This window comes from Haemaphysalis longicornis, unplaced genomic scaffold, assembly GCF_048455015.1.
Source record: "Haemaphysalis longicornis isolate Haplotype H1 unplaced genomic scaffold, Haemaphysalis longicornis Haplotype H1 scaffold_1, whole genome shotgun sequence".
NCBI lineage: Eukaryota > Metazoa > Arthropoda > Arachnida > Ixodida > Ixodidae > Haemaphysalis > Haemaphysalis longicornis.
In genome coordinates, this window is record NW_027526203.1 from 380357623 (window position 1) to 380365690 (window position 8068).

Consider the following 8068-nt stretch of genomic DNA (forward strand, 5'->3'; position numbering starts at 1 on the left):
GTTCCAGTGAAAAATTATCAGCGGCCTAGCTTGGCGTGAGATGGGCCACTGAACCTTAGCGTGAGCTAAGGTTCAGCAATCCAGTCCGGTCCAGTCCGTTCCAGTCCAGTCACTGCTCCTCGCGCATACGCAGCACGGCTCTCCTGGAGCCACGCGAAACGGCTATCAAGCGGCTCCGGCGCAGCGTCAGAATTGGCTACTGCGCAACGGAGACGCACAGCTGGGCACGCGCCGGAGCCAGTGCGTTTGCCGCAGCTATGACGTCACTCCTCTGGAATGCACAGACCGGCGAATGTGCAGACCCAATTCTCTACACACCCATACTCCAACTGGATTGGATTTCCAGTCCAATCCAATTAATACAATCCAATCCAATGCTCCTCGCGCTTGCGCAGCACGGCCCTTCAGGGTCCACGCGAAACTGCTCAGCCCCGCGGCCAATGTAGCTTGCGCTACAAAAAATCAGTCCCCTTCCTCCGTGTGTTGGGTTTGCTATGATGGGGTTTAGCTATATTTGATATTTAATTAAGTTACAATATGTCGGGACATTAGCCCGATATTACCCCAACTCGAAAAATCAAAGTTTTGGGAATGACCTACCAGGGAAATTGTAAAAATACGCAACTAATACGGAAATTGGACTCGTCAGCCGCTCAGGTCGTCAGGATGCTCCGCCGCATTGCCAGCCAAAAACACGGAATGAAGGAACAGGACATGCTGAATCTTGTTCAAGCTTTTGTAATATCACGAATTACGTACGTCACCCCCTACGCCACCCTCCTGGCCGCAGAAAGGCCTTTAAACAAGCCCTCGGACTTCCGGCACGCACTTCTTCGTCTCGTTTGTGGCGCTAGGGGTGCACAATACCATAGATGAGCTTACAGAAGCGAACCTGAACGCCCAGAAAGCGCGACTAAGCACTACCCCGACAGGCCGGGAAGTACTTATGAACCTAGGATACTCCCCTTTAATGGAAATGGAGACTGCCGAAGACATTCCACCGGAAATTAGGTCGAAGCTAAAAATTGCTCCCCTGCCAAGAAATATGACCCCTCAGCACCATGAAGGCAGAAGAACAGCCAGGGCACAAGCCCTTGAAAGGCTGTACTGTCACTCAAAAACAACAGTATTCACAGACGCAGCGGATACGCATGTGCAAATACTAAAACGGCGGTTGTTGCCACCCCCGGTCCCCCGCTGATCTTATTACTAGTGTCACCCTTCGCCAGGCTACCATCCTCGAAGCGGAAGAAGCGGCGCTCGCATTAGCAACACCAAGATTATTATTACAGACTCGCAAGCGGCGTGTCGGAAGTACATAGCCGGAAGGATTTCCACAAAAGCCCTACGCATCCTAGTCCAAAACCCTCCTGAAAGAACAGTCAAAATCATTTGGACGCCTGCCCACTCATCCCTTCGCGGCAATGCGGCGGCTCACGCTCACGCCCGAGATCTTGTTCGCCGGGCACCGGAAGAGGATGATGAGAGGACCAGACTACACGCTCACACGACGCACCTTCCCGCCACCGGCAGAAAAATTAACAAAAGAACAACAAGTCACCCTCCGACAACTTCAAACAAACACATTTCCACATCCCACACGGCTACACGCCATCCACCCCACATTACTACCCCCTGTGCAGGCACTGCGGCAGCCCAGCAACGCTCTTCCATATGGTTTGGGCATGCCCTTCAAACCCAGGCCTTACACCAATTCCCAGTCCTACATACGGGCAGTGGGAGAGTGAACTTGCCAGCTCGGACCCAAGTAAGCAGCTTTGGCTCGCTGAAAGGGCGAAGACGGCAGGCCATACCAACGGAGTCCTGGACTGAGGACCCCGCCCACTTACAAGCTCCATCTACCTGTTCAATAAAGTTTTCTCCTCCTCCTCCTCCTGCCTTGCAGACCAAGGACACATACTACTGGTGGGTAGAGGCAATGGCGTTTTCGATGTCCCTTCTGTGCCTCCCCACTCCCGCCAATCTCCAGCAGCTAATTTGGCACTGCCCGAAGTTCGCGCGCTACAGAACCGTCAAGCCTCCTCCAAATACAACCTCTCTTTACATCGACCCTCGTACACTGGAACCCTCCATGGTGGCTTTAATTGCACACTTTTCCCTAAAAAACGGTCTAGCGCGAGCAGTCTAGAGTCGTGAGCCTGCTCTCCTCACCCCACGCGGCCTCTCCAGCATTCTCAAGGAGCCCACCTGTTTTGGGTCGAACTGTACGCATTTAAGATACCCCAAGTTACAAACCCTCCACCTTCTACTGCCCCTTCCCCCACTTGACGTAGAGTCTTCTTGCCACCATAAAGGCTACCTCCTCCTCCTTATTATAACGTAGCTACGCCAATCACGGCGCAGGTTCTACTGCCCCGCACAGGTGGCCGCCGAAGAGCGCGCGGCATTGCGCAATGTCAGCGAGGAGGGGGAGGGGGGGGGGGGCGAGGGGAAGAGCCGGCGGCGAAGAGGAGTACAAAGTGGACCTGTAACCGCAGATGTCCATGCTTCAATGTGCAACACACGAAGTGGGAAAGCCAGCTTACAAAGATCAAGCTTACATTTCTTCACCTCTAATTGCATTGCTTAGGAAGCATTTTTTCAGGACAATATAAGGTGTTGTACCAAAATATGGAGGCCCTGAGACCTTTTAATTTTTGTAATTTTTTTTTTCATTGGCTAAACACACCCGCTAAGTAAATTGTTTCCGCCGGCGCAAGACCCTGGGATCCTAGCGATACACAGCTTCGCTAAAAAAAAAGAAAAAAAGAAAGAAAAAAAAAGGTGCACATGGAAACACTGAACACGTGTATATTGGTGATGTGCGTGTTGGAACAACGTGCACGCCACTCTGGCATAGTTCCGCTTATGAATATTTTCATCAGAGCCAATGATACGCATGCAGATTCTGCTGAGAACAAAATTATTCGCTGAAAAACGAATTACCCATGGCGGTTTATGAAAGACGACAGTCTTTCTTGGGCAACTTGAACCCGAACATTTTGGTGTTTATGTCTGTCTGTCGGTACCTCGATTCAGCCACCCGGCCGAAATATAAAAGAATTTTGAAACAAGAAGTTTATATAGGCAGAAACTTTCCAAACCACTAAATCTGGTACCATGCTTCACACTCGTCAACATTTTTTGAACCACGGCTGCTCGTTGAGCAAACAAAACATTATACATATTTGAGGCAAAACATCAATACATAACTACGTGTTCTTTTGATTGAAAGTAGATGTACGCTTGATATTTGATGATGTAGGCTTGATAAAAAATACGCGTTGCAACCAATATTTTGACCGAAAAATACAAAAAGCTCGCGCCCGAGCAGAAAAACGAGGTAAAGTTGAATTGGCGAGAAAACCTCCGTCGTCTTTATCGTGGGAAAAGCGAGACAGGAGGATAAAAGCATGAGAGGTGGGGGCGGGAGGGAGAGGAGAGGAATTTACGTAGCAGGGGCGACAGAAGACTATCGTCTATATCGTCTTTCGACTAAATTTGCAGCGAAGTGAGCAGATACGCAGTCAATATTTATTCTTCTTGTGCTCTGGCTTTCGTCAAAGGGATCTAGGGATATGATCCTCGTTTAGGGTGAGAAAAGTCCCGGGTTCAAATCCAGGACGAGCCCTGGTTTTCTTTTTTTTCTTTTGGAGCCCGTCTCTCAACCAGTAATGTTGTCCTGAACACCGTTTTCCTGCATGCGGACTTGCGGACTTGAAAGGCCGTCGATACCATACTTCCGACTTCAGGGATGCCCTGGCTCGCGTGATCAACCTTCGCGACGTATTGTGCATTGGTCAATACGAAATGAGTCACGTGTAGATGCTAACTTGCGCCTCCAGCGTCGTGAAGCACAAGTTAGCTCAGCTCGAGCACATCACCGTCAAGAAACTCAAGTGTATGGTGTTTGACCCGGACACAAGGAACATCAAAATGAAGTTACTTTGGGTGCCGCGTCACATGGAGAACCGTCGGATTACAGAAGCGCTTGAACCATTTGGAACTACCCAATCCGTCGTCCGCGAAATGTGGCAGTGTCCAGGTATAAACCGCAGGGAAACTGGAGCTGGGGAAGTGTCCCTTACACTTGAAGACGGTGTCTCTGCCGCTGAGGTGCCGCATATGATGGACATTTATTTAAGTTTAGAACTGATTCCTGGTCGGCCACCTCTTAGTCTGGTTGCAGCAGGACTGGCACGTGCGGAGACAGTGCCGAACACCTCGGTGCAGCGAGTGTAGGCGATATGGTCACACCGCTGAGAGATGCGCCATTGCGCACGCTGACAAGCTCCGCCAAGGTCGGGAACCATCGACTGTTAAGGACCTCTCCGCCCATGTAATGGACGTCACCGAGGTCGTTTATGCGACAGGAGAGATTAGCCAGTCGATGCTGTCGGAAAATGGGACGGCTATGCCTACGGATCCTTCAGCAGGAGAAAACAAGGATATGTGCCCACAGCCAGTCTAGGGCAATGTCATGTGACCAGCAGCAGGAAGAGCTAATGGACACGCACCTACCGACTCCAGATGACGCTTTGAATGAAGACCACACTGCAGTGCCCCTTCCGGCAAGTGAAAGTGATCGCAGCTACATGTCTTCTGGGGATGTTGACGCTGACGGTCAAGTCGCCTTTCACAGCGATGTTTCATACCCATCGGGGGCGGATGCCTTGGTTCTGCCTGAGAGCGTTTCGGGTGCCGGCAGTGAACCGATGAAGAGGCCTGCTCCAGCTGACAGCGAAGACAAATCTTCCAGTGCCGGCAAAAAGCAGGCGTCCACTGTTTTGGGCCATGGTGACGTGGCCACGGGGGTTAGTGGATGCTTGCCACTGGCCGGCTCCAAAAAGCGAGTAAAGCCTCAAACGTTCAAGGCCATCCGCAAGGGTGGTTTAGCTGGAGGAGAAATTACGTAAGCTGCTCTTACGTCTCATTAAGCGGATGAACGTAAGCATCCCCGCTATTCAGGAGACAAAGCTTTGCGGTGATGAGGACACAGCGGCCGCATTAGAGCCCTTTTTAGAACACTGTAGTGTATGCGCCACTCCCTCCGCCGGCTAGTCTGGCGGTTGTTTTCTTTTCATCAGCAAGCGAGTAGGGTTTTCTTGTCTCTCCTGCAGTGTAGATGCTTCCGGGCGTTTTATTTGCTGTGACCTTGTCATTGGGGGTGTTTTGCCTCTATGCACCAGTTAATTGTCGAGAGCGCAATCCCTTTTTCTTGTCGCTGGGAAAGTTCCTTCGCACACAACGAAAAGTCCTCTTTATGGGTAATTTCAACTGCGTCTGCAGTGAGCAGTGCGCAAAAGGTAGCGTTTATCTCGCGGCCAGATGCCTGTATGTGGTCTCTACATTTTGTTTTCCCGCCCTGCAAACCAATCCCTAACGTATCTTTGCCGTACGCTCACTTAATTCTGTCGGGTCCGGGTTACCGAGCAGGTGCTGTCGAAAAAGTTACTCAAGCCGTGCGAAGAAAGCGAGCAATGGACGCGAAGTAGCGCCAAAACAGGCCCAATAAAACTGTCGCTAAAGCAGACGACAAAGCCGTCCCGCCGACCCGCCCGCCGGTGCGAGCAGTCACCTGCGTGCGGGGAACGCTGGGCAATGATGATGATGGTGATTGATGATGATTGCTATTGATTTCCCATTTGTAGCGGGGTGATGACGTGTCATCTTACCAAAAAGGACTAATACACCTATGTTTTATACTCTTGGTTTAATACTAGCTCTGCTTGGGGCAGGCACAAAATACTTTTTTTCCCTGTTACAGGTGGTAACTGTCCTAAGCAATATTCCCCTCTCTGATTTTCATCCGCCAGCATTCTAATCTTTTCGTCGCCTCGACAGCCTTGAAGTTAACTTCCTCTGTGCTACCCTTAAATCGTGGGGCTTCTGGAAGCCCAATATTTCCCTCATGTAGATTTGGATGGATACCCTCGCATTCTAACACTATGTGCCGCATAGTTTCTGTTTCTTTTCCGCAGACCACGTATACCCCATCATTTTGTAAATACTTCCCCACAAAGCTCTTAGTTCGCAAGCAAACTGCTCTAGCCACAAAAGCAAAGCTCTGCCCTGGGAATTATCGTAGACATTTTCCTTTCTGATGACCAATTTCTCCGCCCTGTACATCGTTTTAGCTTCCATTTTTTCTCTCCATTTATGCGTTTCTAACTGCCTTGCCTCTTTTTTGGTTACCTTGGCTGTTTTGGATTCTCCACCGTTCTTTCCGTATTTCATCGTTAGCCTTCTAGTCTTCCTTAACCACTGCGTGTCCGCGCTTTTCAAGTATAGGTACCTAAACACCTTAGCTGCCCACCTACGTTGATCCATTGCTCTCATCCTCCTCTAAAAACATATTTTACTCTGCGCTTCTTTAACTTCAAACGACGCCCAGCCCATATCTCCCTGCACTGCTTCGTTAGTTGTTTTTCCATGCGTGCCTAAGGCCAAATGGCCTACTGTTCTCTGGTTCACTTCAAGGCCTGATAGAACGTCTGATTTTAAGCAGAGTACAGCATTCACAAATGTGAGATCCGGAACCATATTACTCCTTTCCACAATCCTCTCACTACTTCATATTTGTTATACCCCCACAGAGTTCTATGCTCCATTATAGGTGCGTTTCGCTTTCCCTTACCCTTAAGTTGCTCCTCGAGACTTCTTAAGTAGTTATCCCCTTCGTTTATCCTCACTCCCAAATATTTATATTCCTTCACTCTGGGTAATTCGCCATGCTGGATAGACATTGCGTCAGTGGTAGTGTCATTCAAAATCATTATTCCCGATTTTTCTGCGCAAAAATTTTAACCGAGGTCGGTGGCTTCCTGGCCGCTAATATTTAAGAGCCGTTGCATATCGGTCTGGTTATCAGCTAAAAGAACAATGTCGTCTGCGTATGACATTCCCGGAATACGCTGTTGTACCACTTCGCCTTGCAGCATATACGTTTTGTTGAACCCTACTTACCTCTCTACCAGTTTCTTTTCTAACCCTGCCATGTAAAGCATAAACAGTATTGGGCTCAAAGGGCATCCCTGTTTCAGTCCGCTATGGGTGTTGACCTGCTGGGCACATTTTTGTTTTTCCCATCTAAGGTGCACTCTATTATCTTTATAGATTGCTATAAGGAACTGTATTAACTCGTAATCTAATCCCTGGAGTTTCATCATTCTCCACAGCAGTTCTATGTTTACGTAGCGCGCCCTATCACCCCGCCCTATCGCTTCGCCATCTACACTGCTCCGCTCCGCCATCTACACTGCTCGCCATCTACACTACACAGCCGCTTTTGGGAGTTTCTTGTCCCGCACGCCACAAATGAACCGTTGGCAGGTAACCTTTGCTTTGATGAGCTGGCTCGTTGGTCTAGGGGTATGATTCTCGCTTAGGGTGCGAGAGGTCCCGGGTTCAAATCCCGGACGAGCCCTGATTTTCTTTTTTTAAACCAACATTTTAGTAACCTAGTCGAGCCGAGTTTTGCCGTCGCACCTTAATTTGACCGCAGCTGCGCCGTGATGGCACCGCATCACGTGACTCGCCAAGCTCCGCCTCCGCCGCGTGCGCTGGCCGCCGCCGGCTTGGGCTCGACGCATGCTTTCTTTTGCTTGTCCATGCGCATGCTTGGCGCATGGCTTACTTTTCCAACGGCAAGACGTCAGTGAATCTCTCATCAGTAATCCAGCGTCTCAGCTAATTCCTTCAGAACCGCGCATATAAAAAGCAAATCCGACAAACGCTGGCTCAGTATCACTGCAGGCGTGCACAGCAACGTCGGCCTCGTAAAACTTCTCCCGCTCTCTCTCTCTCTCTCTCTCTCTCTCTCTCTCTCTCTCTCTCTCTCTCTCTCTCTCTCTCTTGGAAGGCTTGGAAGGAAGGCTCTTGGGGACACAAACAGCCCACTCTCACCAAAGACCCACCGCGGTGGCTCAGTGGCTAAGGCGTTGCGCTGCTGAGCACGAGGTCGCGGGTTAGATTCCCGGCCGCGGCGGCCGCTTTTCTGATGGAGGCGAAAAGCAAAAACGCCCGTGTGTGCGAGATTTCGGTGCACGTCAAAGATCCCCAGGTGGTC

General features: G+C 50.1%; 1 non-coding gene across 1 annotated transcript; it reads left to right on the forward strand.

Annotated features, from left to right (window-relative positions):
- Window positions 1–7354: 7354 nt before the first annotated feature.
- Trnap-agg (transfer RNA proline (anticodon AGG)) lies at window positions 7355–7426 on the forward strand. The gene has a single exon. It is a non-coding gene; the product is annotated as a tRNA-Pro (tRNA).
- Window positions 7427–8068: the final 642 nt, after the last annotated feature.